The following is a 15,839-nucleotide window of genomic DNA, read 5'->3' as shown; positions in this document are numbered from 1 at the left end:
TTCTCTAATTATTCCTGATCAATTAATATAGAAACAACGAGTTTTTCCAAAACCATACACAGTCCCCCTTATCTCATGAGAAGTAAGTTTCTTCCTGATTTTGTTGGACCATCTCTGTGAGAGAATCTAACTGTTGTTTTAATTCAGAAATGGGAATGTTTAATACCTCTTGGTCATGACCAACCTGCCTACTGAGTTTTTAACATAGTTATCTCCAGTGATAAAGGCTGGTGTGTCTATGGCTGTTGCCAGCGCCAAGCATGAGTGGAATGTGGAATGAAGACAAACAGCTTTCTCTCCCTCTCCCCCTCCCTCTCTCTCTTTCTATCATCCAGAGTCTATATTATATAGGTATACCTGGGGCAGAATTTGTACTAAGAAGCACAAGAGGGGTTTCTCAGCTTGGAAAGCATAAGTAGGGGCACTTTGTAGCTAATCCACTAATATATGCTCATTGTACTGGCTGGTTTTGTGTATCAACTTGACACAAGCTGGAGTTATCACAGAGAAAGGAGCTTCAGGGGAAGAAATGCCTCCATAAGATCCAGCTGTAAGGCATTTTCTCAATTAGTGATCAAGAGGAGAGGGGCCATTGTGGGTGGTGACATCCCTGGGCTCGTAGTCTTGGGGTCTATAAGAAAGCAGGCTGAGCAAGTCAGGGGAAGCAAGCCGGTAAGTAACATCCCTCCATGACCTCAGCTCCTGCTTCCTGACCTTCTTGAATTCCAGTCCTGGCTTCCTTTGGTGATGAACAGCAATGTGGAACTGTAAGCTGAATAAACCCTTTCCTCCCCAACTTGCTTCTTGGTTATGATGTTTGTGCAGGAATAGAAACCCTGACTAAGACACTCATTAAGTAGTTTCAGAGGTCCAGAAATATTGCTCTTGTCCACATGAATTAACACAATAGCAGGTAAGAGAATAGGGGGAAGTTCCTTGGCTAAAGGTTTGGATATTACACAACTTTCAACCCTTTGTAAGTCCTTTAATGTTAATTCAGGCTGCCTCCCAATCCCCAGTTACAATGAGATTCACCTGTCAATGGCTAACAGTCTGGTTAGTTCCTATCCCTGTGTAGTATGGGGATTCAGGTCTGAGCATATTAAGCAGTCCTGGCTGGTTTCTGGCTGGAAATGATTAACTAAGTGGTGGACCATATCAGGAATGAAAAATAAGGATGAGGACTCCTCTGCTTCCTTGAAAGTGGAAGGTAGGACTCTGGTCCTGGGTGTGTTAGGTGCCTTGGAGGGGAGAATTGGTCAGGGCCTTGGCATGGGTAGGAGATTTCTGTAAGGACCAAAGGTCTGGAGACCTTGGGAGATGGTTTAATCTATCCCTAGGATTCCCTTGCTGTAACATAAAGCCTGATTCCTACATTTCCCCCTGTTTCTCAGAGGCTAGTATCTTTCTTAAGGAAATTTCCAGGAAGCCTCAGTTTCCCAACCCCAATTTTTGCAGTGGAAACTCCCTTGTTCTTGGCAACTTGAGGGCCCAGCCACAGGGCACACATAGAATTGTAAACTCTGTATATCTATCTCAAAAGATAAACTCTAATGTCTTTCCTTATTTCAATACAGCCAGGCACTTAAAGTAAGCATCTGTAAGCAAAGGTCAGGATGGAGTGTAGGTTGCTGGTCTGTAGTCACACTAGCTAATATCTTCCCCAGTTTCTGGTCCAGGCCTGAGGACAGTGGAGATTGGACCATAATCCTGTATTTATACCCATGGTGCAAAAACAAGACCCAGGAGGAAGCAGAAGGGCAGAGCCTGGAAGAGCCTAGGAGACCAAAAACACTTTAATTTTAGCGAATCCATAATCCAGAAACAGTAATTTGGCAGCAATATCTGTGGTTTCCACTTTCTCGACCTGGTATGGTGGATCCATGCTGCAACGTCAGCTACTTTCATGGTCGTAGGAATGGAGAGAATCACCATGTAGGGTCCTTTTCAAGTTGGTTCCTGTGCTCCTTCGGCTACCTGCTTCACCCAGACAGTATCTCCATACTCAACTAAGGGGAAACTTGTGGTGGACTCAGAGGATGGCTGGGTCTCTCAGATAGTCCAATGAATAGCCTGTATAGAGGACTGAAGGGTCTGTAGGGACTTGAGAAAGGAATGGTTAGAGAGTTTTGTCAACTTTAGGCCTCTGAGGCAGGTAAACAGTAGGGGAGGTCTTCCAAACATAATCTCATAGAGGGGTAAATCCCTCCCTACATTAGGTACAGCAGACCAAAGTGAAACAAAGGAAAGAGGTCTATGTATTCTTCATTGAACTCTAATAAGAGTTTCATTAGCTTGGTTTTTAACATGCCCAGGACTTTGAGATGTGTCTGTACAATGAAGTTTTCAATTTGTATCTAAAACTTTAGCTATTAATTGAGAAAGTCTTAACCAAGAAGGCCATTGTCAGACTTCATTGCTAGGGGGAAGCCAAATCAGGGTCCCAGTCCGTGGAGGAGCTTTTTAGCTATGTTTGACCAGTTTCTGTCTGGAGGAAGAACACTCCTATCCTTTTAGAAAGGGTATCTACAAAAACTAGCGAGTACTGTATCCTCCCTCAGTAAGCCAATCTCAGTGAAGTCGGTTTCCCAGAGTTCACTGGGGTGTTGGTCTCTCATTTGGATCCCTTCCTGGGTAAGGGCTCTCTGTTTCAGATTCACTGGAGCACAAACCTGGCATCTGGCTGAGACATCCCACTCTAGGCTGTCTAATCTAAGTTTAACCTACCTTGGTCTGAGCAACTGAGAAAGTTTTGTGGACCCCAGATGAGCCGCCTGGTGAAGGTTCATTACCAGTCCTGCCCATTGTCCCGAGGGAATGGCCTTTCCCTCAGTCCCCACCAGCCTGTGGGTTTGAGCTATCTACGTTTTCTTTTTGCATCCTCTATTTCTTCTTGTACCATGGAGTCTCAGGGAATACCGGGTCAGGATATGTCCTCAGGATAGCAATAGGCCCCGTCAGTCCTAGGGCTACAGGTCAGGGTCTCAGCTATCTCTTCCCTCAGTGAAGTTATCATTTCTATAGCCTCAAAGTGGAGCAGTAGAGGACAACAATTCATAGGGGAAGCCAAATAACTCTAGGAGGAACAAGACGGCCCTAAACTTGCAGTGGCCTCAGCCTCCCAGATGCAGGGTTATACAAGAGTGAGCCACCACACTGGGCTCCTGGCAGTGTTTCTAAAAAGAGGCTGGGCATGGTGATACACCGATCTATAATCCCAGCACCAGAGAGGCAGAGGCAGGCAGATCTCTGTGAATTCAAGGCCAGCCAGAGCGATGTAGAGAGACCCTGTCTGGGAGTGAGAGGAAGGAGTCAGATCCTTATACTGCTCTCAAAGGCTCATAACCAGCCTTGGTGGCCAAGCACTCTGGAGGCTGAGGCCAGAGATCCCTGTGAGTTCAAGGCCAGCCTGGTCTACAAAGCTAGTCCCAGGTCAGCTAGGGCTATACAGTGAGACCTTGTCATAAAAAAAAAAAGTCAAAGGGAATTGTGAAGCAGAAAAATGGTGAGATTAAAGTCAGCCTGAACCATATAGAGAGACCTTCTGTCTCCAAAAAATTGTTTCTTTATGTTGGGGCTGCTCTCAGGGCTGGACAGAGGACAGTGAAATAAACAGATGGGTCCTTGCCCTCAGGCAGAAAGGCGTTACTTATGGATAATAAGTAACCATGGGCAAAATGTCAAGACAAGTCCCATGAAGAGCTAAAACTCTAGGCAAAGAGCCCAAGAGACTAAAGCACGGGAGTGGGTAGGCAAGGTACCATAAAGGTTGAAGATGCCTGCCCCCGAGCCCAGCGACCCGGACCAGGACGAAAAACAGACTCTTCCAAGTAGCCTAGACAACCATAAATAAATAAACACATTTTAAAGCTTGTGGTTTACAAGGATGGCTGGGGAAGGAGTCTGTGTACGGTGTTTTTTCCTTATGCCCATAGGAGGCCAATGAGGAGTAGATCCTCAGAGGCTCAGGGTGAGGGACTCCGTAACACAGAAGCACAGAACCAGCTCGGGGAATGAACGGGTGTGGGAAGCAGCCTGCTGCAGCTTGTTCTGCAGCCATGTTGCCTTGCACTTCACTCTCTGCTTTGAAGAGTTCAGCCTTTTTATGTTCCACACATAAAGCAAAATTGGGTAGCAGTTGTAATGCTTACTACATAGATCAGGCTCAAATTCACAGAAATCTACCTGCCTCTGCCCCCCAAATACCAGGACTAAAGGTGTATGTCACTATGCCCTGCTTGGATTCCTTTCTCTTTAAAGGCTGACTAGTATTCTGTTATTACATATACAATGTGACAAGCCAGCTGCCTCAGGCTCCTGATGCTATGGACTCCCCCACCAAGAGGGACTAAAACCTCATAATAAAGGAGCCTTTCCCTTAGAGTTGCTTTTTAGGGGGTATTTTATTGCAGCAAGGGGAAAGTAAATAAGAGAGATACCTACTGAATTAAATATTTAAAAAATAAAGCCCAGCATTTGGTTCTGTTAGTATTCTGTCTAAACTCCACCTCCACAGTTATCTGGCAACACCCAGATATGCTCCTCCCCACAGTTACCTGGCAACAGCCAGGTAGGTGTGCCCACTATAAAAGGGGCTGCTTGCCTTCTCCTCTCTCTCTTACTCTCTTACTCTCTTGCCTCTAGCTTCTCCTCGCCCTTCCTCCCTTCCCTTCCCCCTCTCTCCACATGGTCGTGGCTGGCCTCCTCTTCTCTCCTCTTTCTCCACCATCTTCTCTCATTTCTCTCCCCATCTTTGCCCTCTGCCCTGAATAACCCCCCTCCCCTTTGGAACCGTTTGGTCTGGTGTTGTCTGTTCCAAGCTGCACACCGAAGTCTAAGACGTTCACTTTCCACCTCAATGGTTTGTCTTCCCAAATGAAAGACACACACCCAACCTCTATATTTTAATATGCCTTGAGCAGCACAATAGCTGGGCCACTGCCTAACCTCCATCACCTCCCAACAATTCCGAGTTACTACTTACTAAATTCTGTGTTCTATCTTGGCTGCCATGGACCCAGTTGGGCAGCCCTCTGGGCTGTGCTCTTCCTTCATGTGGTTGCCATGCCTGTCTTCAGACATGGCAGCTCTCTCTAACATAAACCCCACCTCTGTCTCTTCTCCCCAGCTATTGGCTGCTGGCATCTTTATTTACCAATCAGAATTAACTAGGGGCAGGGTCCCTCAGTGTCTTACATGTGAACTCTGTAATGCAAACAATTTTGGGGACCCAAATTAACATTAGAATAGAAGCAGCATTAGGTCAAACCCACTACAAATACCTTCTTTCAAACAATGTCTACAAGAGACTTTGCTTATCCCTTGACTATTTTCTTGCTACTGAGCTACTCAAGGACCATATTTATTTTTACATTAGCCCTGTTTCATGTACATGATATGCAAATATTTTCCAAAAGGAAAAGGGGTATCAACAACAGCCCAGTCTTCTACATTTTTACCAACAGAAGAATGACTGTTGCTAGGCGTGGTGCCACACACTGTAATCCTAGCAAGGAGAGACTGAGGCAGGAGGATGGTGATGTTAAAGCTAGTCTGAACATAGAGAGACTTGTCTCAAAGGGGTAGGGAGGTGGGGTTGCTGTAATGAAAACAAATGAATTATATTACATGGCTCCAGAAGGACATGCTTAGTGCTCAATGGTCATCATGCTTTGGCAGTGTAACAGCCAGCAAAGTGTTCACACAAATAAATATATAATTTATCTATCTGTTTGGTAAAGAGGACTCTTTTCAATCCTCTTGGAAACATGCATTATTGCTGGAGAGAAGGCTAGACTGATTCCATGACAGGCTTCAAATTGGCAGTTAAGAAGACTAGGCCTAAATCTGTTTCCAAGAACTGGGCAAGTCCAGGCCTCAGAAGCTGCCCGCCTGGCCTGAGGCGAGGACAATGGATCAGCAGCAGTTTCTAGACTTCCTCAGCAACAGTTTCCAGACTTCCCCAGCAAGTTTCTGTACCCAGCCTCTGTCAGGGCAGCCTTGTTATACACTGAAGGCCTAAAATCAGCAATAGGCCTAAGTCAGCCTGCTAACACAAAGTCTTGGGTCTCTGTGGAAAAACACTGAAACAGATAGCTATAAGATATTGTAAACAGGCAGATGCAAAGAACCATGATTTGTCTATAGTCTGATCAAACTGAGATTTTTTACTTTTCCTTTCTTTCTTTCTTCCTTTCTTTCTTTCTTTCTTTCTTTCTTCCTTTCTTTCTTTTTTCTTTCTTTTTCTTTTTTTTTTTTTTTTTGGTTATTGTTATTTTTCAAGACAGGGTTTCTCTGTGTAGCCCTGGCTGTCCTGGAACTCACTCTGTAGACCAGGCTGGCCTCAAACTCAGAAATCTGCCTGCCTCTGTCTCCCAAGTGCTGGGATTAAAGGTGTGTGCAACCACAGCCTGGCAAGATTTTTACTTTTTCACACAGGGGTTATATACACAAAAAGGCAGGATGTGGGGACGGGGATGATGCAGAAGCATAGGTGTCTAGGGGAAGTACAGATATCTTCCAGAACAGGATGTTGGCTGGGTGAAGGATCACCATGACTCTGTTTATGAATCACTTGTCCTTATCTAAGTTGGTACTATCCTCCAAGGCTACCTATCCACAAGGTCTATGACTATCCACAAGACCTATGACTACTTGTTCTTATCCAGGCTGGTAAATTTCCACCAAAGCTGCCCGTTTATAATATCTTATAGCTATCTGTTTCAGTGTTTTTCCACAGAGATCCAAGACTTTGTGTTAGCAGGCTGACTTAGGCCTATGGCTGATTTTACGCCTTCAGTATATAAGCAAGACTGCCCCTGACATCTCCTCCCTTCTCCAAGTATAGAAGGACCATGGCAATTCCAATCTTGCAAAGGTGGGGATAGAGGCCTGACCTCCAGTAATTAAAGGGGACCTTGGAATGGCTCCAGTCCCCCTGTCGTTGTCCAGTGAGGCATGAGCCATACTCATCCCGATGTCTTTTTCCTGGAGAGGGGATACTTTTGACATCAACCTCTATGTAGTCAGGCTTGTCCCACAGGGAACCCAGAAAGATATTTTAAATTTTTATTTATATTACCTTGCAGTGTTTTGTCTCGCAGCCCAAGCAAGAATTTAGATCACTAGTCAGAGGGGGTTCTGGGTGGCCCCTTTCTGCTTGGTCTAGGGGCAGAAGTCCCCTCTTTTAGGTTGGGTGGAGATGGGTTTTGGGAACACCTTGAATAGAGTAACAACCTCGTCTTGAGTCTCGTGGTCCTCCATAGCTAACTTATGATAATGTATCTGAATAGGTTTTGCTACCAAATTATCTATCTGTTGTTTCACAAAGTTAGTCAGCCTATTTAAGGCCCAGGGACCAAAAGAAATAAGCAAAATATCTCAACTAACGGTCCCAAAATAAAAGGAAGTAGGGTTGACAATCATGGAGGGGTTAAAAACCAATTCTTGTACTAGCTCTCATCTTTCTCTCTTATATTCTCTTTAACCAACCCTGTCTCATCTATGTAAAAACAACATTCTTCTTTAAAGGCTGTACACAGTCTAGAGCTGTACATAGTCTTTTCTATCGTAAAAGAATAAATCAAGTCCAATAAAGTTCTTTGCATTCTTTGGAGATCACTTCAGACAGCAAAATGAGGGATTTCTTCAGATTAGTGATGTCAATCTCTAGCTGTTTGATGTTCTTGTCACTGGCCCATCAAAGGTTTGAGTAGTGTAAGTCTGGAGGCCAGCATCAGGATTAGAACTTCCAACCGCAAACACCACTCATTCATTTTTATCTGGAAAGGAAAAAGAAGGGGATTCTCAGGGAGATTTCTCTTCCCTGGATGTCAATTCTTATTTATCTTATTTATAATTTGGCCTGTCTTTGTGGGGATATCTATCTATTTCATTAATCTTTTTAGCAGCCATTTAGCTGTGCCTTCTTTGGTTATCAAACAGGCATATCAATCCTCAGCCCCATAAGAGAACTGGGTCCAGGCCATTACATTTGAAGGTAAGAGGATCCTTCTACATAACTGTGGCATAGTTTTTATTAGTCTCAGCATGTCAAAGGCAGTCAGCAGCAGATTTGCCAAGAGCATCCAGATTTAAAAAACTAAAAACGAACAAGGCGCCGGACGGTGGTGACACACACCTTTAATCCCAGCACTTGGGAGGCAGAGGCAGGCAGATTTCTGAGTTCGAGAGTTCGAAGCTAGCCTGGTCTACAGAGTGAGTTCCAGAACAGCCAGGGCTACACAGAGAAACCCTGTCTCGAAAAACCAAACCAAAAAAAAAAAAAAAAAAAAAAAAAAAAAAAGAACGAACAAGGCATGATGGAGAGTATTTCTGGAAGACTCCTTCTGGGGGTGTGGGGGTGTAGTTCCCCCTCTTATGTTTTAAAAGCCAATTTTTAAAAGTTCTCTAAAACCAGGGCGGAAGTGCCAGTAGCTTGCTCCTCTTATACTCAGAGAGTTATGAAGATCTTATTTTAAAGTTTTCTAATACCTTATCCTTGAGGATTATAAGGAATTTTATTAGTATGGGTAATATTAAATTGTCAAAAACATCTCAAATGTCTGACTGTAACAGTCAGTTTCATCTATTTTAATCTGGCATAGAACACCAAGCATAAAAAGACAATATAGGCAATAACTAATTGTATTTTTAATTGTTTCTCTGGTTAAAGTAATTGTAACTAGAAAGCCTGTTCTAGAGACTAGATAAGCAGTCTGCAGGAGGCTGTTTCTCTAGTGCTTTGAAGTCAGCACTTCAGTAGTCAGAGAGAGAGAAGGGGACAGGCTGGAACTCCTGGGCAAACATGTAGCTCTCACCTCTGAGGGGATAAAAGAGAAGTTCTTCTGGAGCCAAATAGGAATGATAATGGCCCAGGAACATAGGTTCCATCTTGGTAACAGTGTCATGAAGTTCTTAAAGTAAAGGAACAAAGACGGCCATAAATCAAGGTACCTTAAAAATATGTGTTTAAAAAAATTTTAATTTTTTCAAACCTTATTTTTAATGATGGTTCTTAAACTCTTTAACCTCCCTTGTAGCCCACCACTCACCAGAGGTAGTGGAAAATAAAGGATATGGGGGAAGTGGACATGTTTAGAAAGGCTCTTTGGAGCAACTCCCGTCTGGGTTGTCTGGAAATAGGCAGTTCAGTTCACTGATCAGCAGTGGCAGCTTGATCCACTCACAAACAATGTGGATACACCAGCAGTCCAGATCAGTAGAGTTGGGTTAGCAACAGTGGTGACATGATCTAGCAGAGACAGCCAGGTCTCAGCCTTGGCTCAAGTCAGTAAGAGGGACCCAGAGGGACACCAAGAGAAGTTCTTGGCTGTGCCTCAGGGAAGTGAAGCTCAACAAAAACTCAAGACCCACAACTGTTGCACAGCTAGCTGTACCAGCAAGCCAAGCCCTCTCTCCATCACTCCGTGGTGTCTTAGTTATACCCTCTAAACATCACGTGTCCCCCACGTGCCTTGTCTCAGCACAGTACTTGTATGTGCATGCAATCAGCCTGAGTGCACAGAAGCGGCAAGAAACTACAGTACACCCCCAGAAGTTTTTTGGTGTGTTTCTCTCTATGGAATCCTGACAAATGCAGGTCAACTATTCAATGTAAGGTGAACCAATACATACGTGTCCTTAGCAAAGAATCCTTCATCACATGTCCTTTCATATGCTTGCTTTAGCAGAACATCTTCTCTCTTGTGTTTGCTTCAGCAAAAAGTTCCTTCATGTGTTTGCCCCAGCAAAACACCATCCAACTGACTTTCCAGAGAACCCTTAAGTTTCCACTTCAAATATGTCGATGCTACACGAGATCATGATAGGCCCAGTACCCCCAAGACCAAGTTCTCAGCACAAAGGAAACGTGTGTACCCTAGAGGGACAGAGGACAAGGACAGGACAAGGTCAGGAGACAGAGGACTAAGGAGAAGGGGAAGAGAACAAGGGAGAGACGGTGGGATATTTGTCCTGGACAGACAAAGGACTGCCTCTGGATAGAGAGGAGACAGACGTGGCACATAGGAAAATGACAATTTATAAAGGAAACCCTATGTTTGGATGAGGTGTCTAATTTTAATTGGGTATGTTAATTGAGTGGACCAAAGTGGACTTTTGGTTGCTGGACCTCAGTACTTTGATAGCTGGACCTTGGTAGCCAGTCTCAGGAGGAGGAAGTGGCCAAATAAGGCAATACATTTTCATGGCCATCTTTAGGAATGTAATCCAACAGTTTTTAGTAAGGGAGAGGGGATGGGGGAGAAGGGCAAGGCCTGCTGGAGCCGAGCTCACCTTGCTCCAGCTGGTCAGAGTCCCTTCAGGTAAAAACACAAGGCAGGTGGGTCACAGCAAAGCAGGCAGGTGGGTTACAGGTAGTCTTTGTTCTCTGCCTTGATGCCATCAAGTTGAAGGTCTTCTTACATCTGAAAATAATTTATGTAAAAGTTGGGAAGGTGTTATCAAAAACACAGAAGTAGACAATGAATGACTTTTTTAGCCAGGGCTCCGGCTCCACAGCCATGGAAGTTCTTAATAGTCACTCAGCTCTGTAGACTCTATACACAAGTGTGTACCCCAGCCCCTTCCCCAGGCCCTGGAACTTCACATCTGAGAAACTACTCAGCTGAGCTGAAGACCAAGAGGACTGGGTGAAACACTGAGATGTCCCAGAAGTGAGGACACATAGATAGCCCCAAAGAAGAAGCCCACTCCGTTACAGAGCTGAGCGTGCCCTGGCCCAGGCTGCCGACACGCACTATGGGAGAGGTCAGCTACAGTTGTGTGTTCAGCCAATGCCAAACATCAAGCAGGCAATCCAAAAGGTAAGCCCGCAGGTAAGTCACGACACACTGCCACACCACTGTGTTCTGCCCTGTTTGGGTCTTCTGTGTGAAAAACAGTAATATTCCCTTGATAGGCTTTTTCTCTCCCTCAGTGACACAGACACAGGCCAGATTAGAACAGATTAAAAGTAGATGAAGGCGAGTTTACCAGACGCTGCTCCCACGAGGGTTCATCAGACTCAAAGAACGGGGATGAGGAAGTCACACAACCAGACTAGAGTGGAGAAGTTTTATAGACTATAGGTGAAGGGTGGTGATGTGTAAGTCATAAAGTGGGTTGTGTTTGTGCTCGTTTGGTCAAGAGCTGAGCACTTAGGCAGGGACTTGGGTAGCCAGCAGCATCAGGGAAGGAGGTAGCAACAGCTGCTAAGAATGCGGAACTGGGGTCTTGGCACCTTTCCTTTGTTCAGAGGCTTCCCAGTGTGGGCATGGTTGGTTGTAAAAGAGGGCAGACTGGTTTCCCAGCTTGTGCAGGGGTGGGTAAGGGTTCCAGCAGAACACCCCTCTCTTCTGTCTTCCATGATTTAGCAGTAGCCTCTGTGCCTGTGTGACCTTGGAACTCTGGAGGGAAGAGAATCTGGTAACTATAACTGTAGCTAAGCTCAGCTGACACGATACAGATCCAGCATGGTTAAGGAGGGATAAGGAATGCCTGGGGCACGCAATTAATTTTCAACGCGATGGTCAAGGAAACATTTACTACTAAGGTGACATTTTAGCCAAGCATGGTAGCCCACACCGGGAACCCCGGACTCAGGGAGGCAGCAGCAGGATGATCAGAAGTTCAAAGTCAAAACATGGCTACACAGTGCACTCAAAGGCAAGCTGGACTACAGGAAATGGAGCCTTGTCTTGACTGGTGGCTGCCCCTGCCAGTGCCACACATACACAATCCCCAGTTTACCTCAGTGGTGACAGTTCAGTCCTCAGTTGTGGCTGAATCCAGTTGGCAGTTTCTCTGAGGCTTGCCAATGTCCCTGCAGAGACACTAGCATCAACTACGCCTCTCCCCACCCCTATTAAAATTTGCTTTAATTTTAAGGACTCTAGCCTCTCCTTTTTGTTTCCACGGGCCCAGGAATAGTTACTGCTTCTTTTAGTTGCTTCCTCTGCGGTAACTTCCACTTGATATATAGTTAGAAAAAAATTTTTTTAAACTCTTCTCCTGTGAACATCAACAACAAAGATGACTTTTGAATATTGGAAGGGAAGTTGGGGTGCACACACTGGAGACTTTACAGCCAGAGAGTTCTGAATAGGGGGAGGAGTACATGATGGCTCTGCCGGAGAGCTACGCAAAGAATCGTAAAGATGGTAGGTAGGTCGCTGTAGAGTTTGAACAAGGTAGCAGCAGGAGAGGCCAAGCATAGGGTTGAAGAGAGGACATGGCCAAGACTTTGGCTTCTATTCAATGAGATAAACACCCACTGAATGATCTTGAACAGGGAACAACAAACAAGTTTCATCAGGACTTTTCTGGATGCTGTACTGGAAACTATACTGAAAGATCCACAAATGGAGGCAACTCAATTATTACAAAAATCTCCAGGAGAGCTGGTTCACACCAAGGAAGCAACCATGGGGATGGTACAAAGGGTCCCTGAGGATACATTTTTAAAGATTTATTTATTTTATGTAAGTGAGTACACTATAGCTGTCCTCAGACATACCAGAAGAGGACACTGAATCCCATTACAGATGGTTGTGAGCTGGGAATTGAACTCGGGACCTCTGGAAGAGCAGTCAGTGCTCTTAAGTGCTTAGCCATCTCTCCAGCCCCCTGGGAATATTTTATAAGTGGAGTCAATGGAGCTTGGAGAGAACATGAAATATGAGAGAAAAGAAATCAAAGGTGAGGACTGATTTTGGAGCATTGAATTATTATTGGTTAAAATTTGAAAAAAACTGAAGGACACATGGTTTAAGGGGATGGAAGGAAGTAGGGGTTCAATTAAGACAAGAGTAAGGTTATATTATTATATTGATCCTGTGATAGTTCGTCTTCACTGTAAATGTAATTTGAAATCACCTAGGAGACACACCTTTGTTTCACAGAGGACTGAGTAGGGAAGACTCGCCCTGAATGTAGGTGTCTTCTCACCGGCTGGGATCCCAGACTAAATAAAATAGGAATGAAGAAGAAAGCAAGCTGAGCAGTGAGTTCTCTGCATCTTGATTGTAGATACGATGTACACACACCTACAGTGCCGTGCGTTCTTTCTCTTCTGTGCTTGACTGTATGCCCTCAAAGCATGAGACAAAAGAAACCTTTCCTTTATTAAGTTGATTTTGTCAGAGGTGTTGCAGACTCCCTTAACTACAGAGATTCCACCTTGTATATAGTCCCCATTCTCTTCTAAGCTAAATCCCCAGAAACAGCTTCTGGCTCAACTGGCCCAGATTCTCCAAGTTGCAATATCTCACTCTATGCTTCAATGGTGAGCACCCAGCTGGGATGGAAACCAAAGGTGCCCAAAAGAACTTTGATTGGCTGGCCTCAATCCAGGCCAAGCTATCAAGGAAGCAGCCTAAGATACAATGATACATAGGAAGCCATTTAAAATACCAGGCATGAAATACCTGATGTTTCATGAACCTGATGGGATGCCCCCATCCCACCTAATCTGTGTTTTTTTCTTAAGAAGTTGTTCCGTTCTGCCCTTGGGTGACATGGCTTGGATCCTGAACCCAGCTGTCTCCCTGATATATAAAGATACTTTTTGATGGATAGTACTTGGTTTTTATAGTGCTTTATTCCCAAACTCTTGGACCCTAACAGAGGTTTGTCACAATAATGAGAAAAGTAGCTAGCAAAGTACCATTGAAGCTGTGAGGTTCTGTGTGTACATTGTGTCTCTGAGGCCTCCTTGCAAAACTGTCCCTCAGTCGTTTTAATACCACCATGCCACCTCTACAGCCTTCATCTCTTGGCTTAAGCCACCTCCTCCAAGGAGCATGCCTGATTTCCGTTCTGAGGCTTTACCCAGGGCTGCCAACACATCTCAGTACTCAGTCTGTGGAAGTGTTTAACAATTTGGTTGATATTAGTTAGATGAACTACATCTGATTAAACTATATTTGATGATATCTTGAAGTCCTTTCTAGTTCTATGTTACCCATGACAGGTGAAGGTTTTTTCCTGATAACTCTGACATTAAGATATAATTATGACAGGGTGGTGGCAGCGCACACATTACTCCCAGCATTTGGGGGGCAGAGACAGGTTGATCTCTATGAGTTTGAAGCCAGCCTGGTCTACAGAGTGAGTTCTAGGATAGCCAAGGCTATACAGAAAAACCCTGCCACAAAAAATTTTTAATTTATATACCATATAATTCACTCTAAATGTGCAATGTACAATAACTCAGTATATACTCACAAATTTGTAGCCATAACCCAAGGCCCAAGATACATTTTAGAATTTTCATTACCTACTCCCAAAAAACCCTATAGCATTTAGCATCAACACTATTTCATCACCATGGCCCCAGACCTACATGTCCCAAATCTCTTGTCTGTTTCTGTGGAGTCCCTACTGTGACTGTTTTGTATAAATCATGTGATATGTGCTATTGTGGGTTTTTTTTGGGGGGGGTTGGTTTCTTGATTTTTCTTTTTTTCTTTTTTTTTTCTTTCTTTTTTTTTTTTTTTTTTCCGAGACAGGGTTTCTCTGTGTAGTCCTGGCTGTCCTGGAACTCACTCTGTAGACCAGGCTGGCCTCGAACTCAGAAATCCACCTGCCTCTGCCTACCAAGTGCTGGTATTAAAGGCGTGCGCCACCACCGCCCGGCTCATTATTGTGTTTTCAACACCCATCCATGCTGTTGGATACACCAATACTTCATCTCGTTTTACTGCCAATTTCCATTACACACAGTTTTCTGAAGCAGTTCATCAGTTAATGGCATTTGAATAATAGGCTACGAGACTTTGGGTTGTCCATTGGTTTTGTTTTGTTCTGGTGTTTGGTTGGTTGGTTGATTGAGTCTTTTTTGTTTTTGTTTTTGTTTTTGTCTGAGACAGCGGCTATATTGCCACGCTGGCCTTGAATGTGCAATCCTCCTCCTCAGCCTCCTGAGTGCTGCCTGAAGTCCCTGTCATAATAGACTCTATCCTTCAACTGTGAGCCAGAATAAATCCCTTCTCCCTTAAGTTGCTTTTGTCAGAGTGTCTTCATCACAGCAACAAAAGAGACTAAAATACCCTAGATGATTTTTTCTACATATTTTTATTGATTCTTTAGGAATTTCACACTATGCACCCTGATCACAATTCTCAGTCCTTCCATGTCTACCCCAACCCCACTTTTTACCTTCCCAAAAAATTAAAAAAACAAAATTTTTTTTAAAAAACAATAGAAAAAAAAACCCACAGGTTCAATTTGTGTTGCCTATACTCACTAGATAATGGTCAAACTCTCAGTGGCCTTTCCCCTTAAATAGAACTGAGCCGAGCGGTGGTGGCACACGCCTTTAATCCCAGCGCTTGGGAGGCAGAGGCAGGCAGATTTCTGAGTTCGAGGCCAGCCTGGTCTACAGAGTGAGTTCCAGGACAGCCAGGGCTACATAGTGAAACCTTGTCTCGAAAAAACCAAAATAAATAAATAAATAAATAAATAAATAAATAAATAAAACTGAGTCCTTCCCCTCCTGCACCCCTGGCAGAAGCCATCAATTGTAGAAAGCTAACTTCTGCATCCTTAGCACATTTCTAAAGCATTCTCTCCATAGTTTCCTGTCTAGGCTGGTACTTTTGGGGGAGTGGGGATGAGATGGGGTTGTCACAGAAACCTTCCGTGTCCCACCTTTTCAACTGTGAGTCTGTAGTCATCCATATCATTGTAGAAGTAGCCGCCCTGATCTTTACAGCCAGCAGGAGCATGGGTCAGGAGCCTCCACACTGAGCTCCCACTGCCTGTCTCCTGGATGACTTTTGAAGTAAAATTTATCTATCTATCTATCTATCTATCTATCTATCTATCTATCTATCTAT

Source organism: Grammomys surdaster, unplaced genomic scaffold (assembly GCF_004785775.1).
Source record: "Grammomys surdaster isolate TR1022 unplaced genomic scaffold, NIH_TR_1.0 243, whole genome shotgun sequence".
In the NCBI taxonomy this organism is placed as follows: Eukaryota; Metazoa; Chordata; class Mammalia; order Rodentia; family Muridae; genus Grammomys; species Grammomys surdaster.
This window is presented reverse-complemented; position numbering follows the sequence as displayed.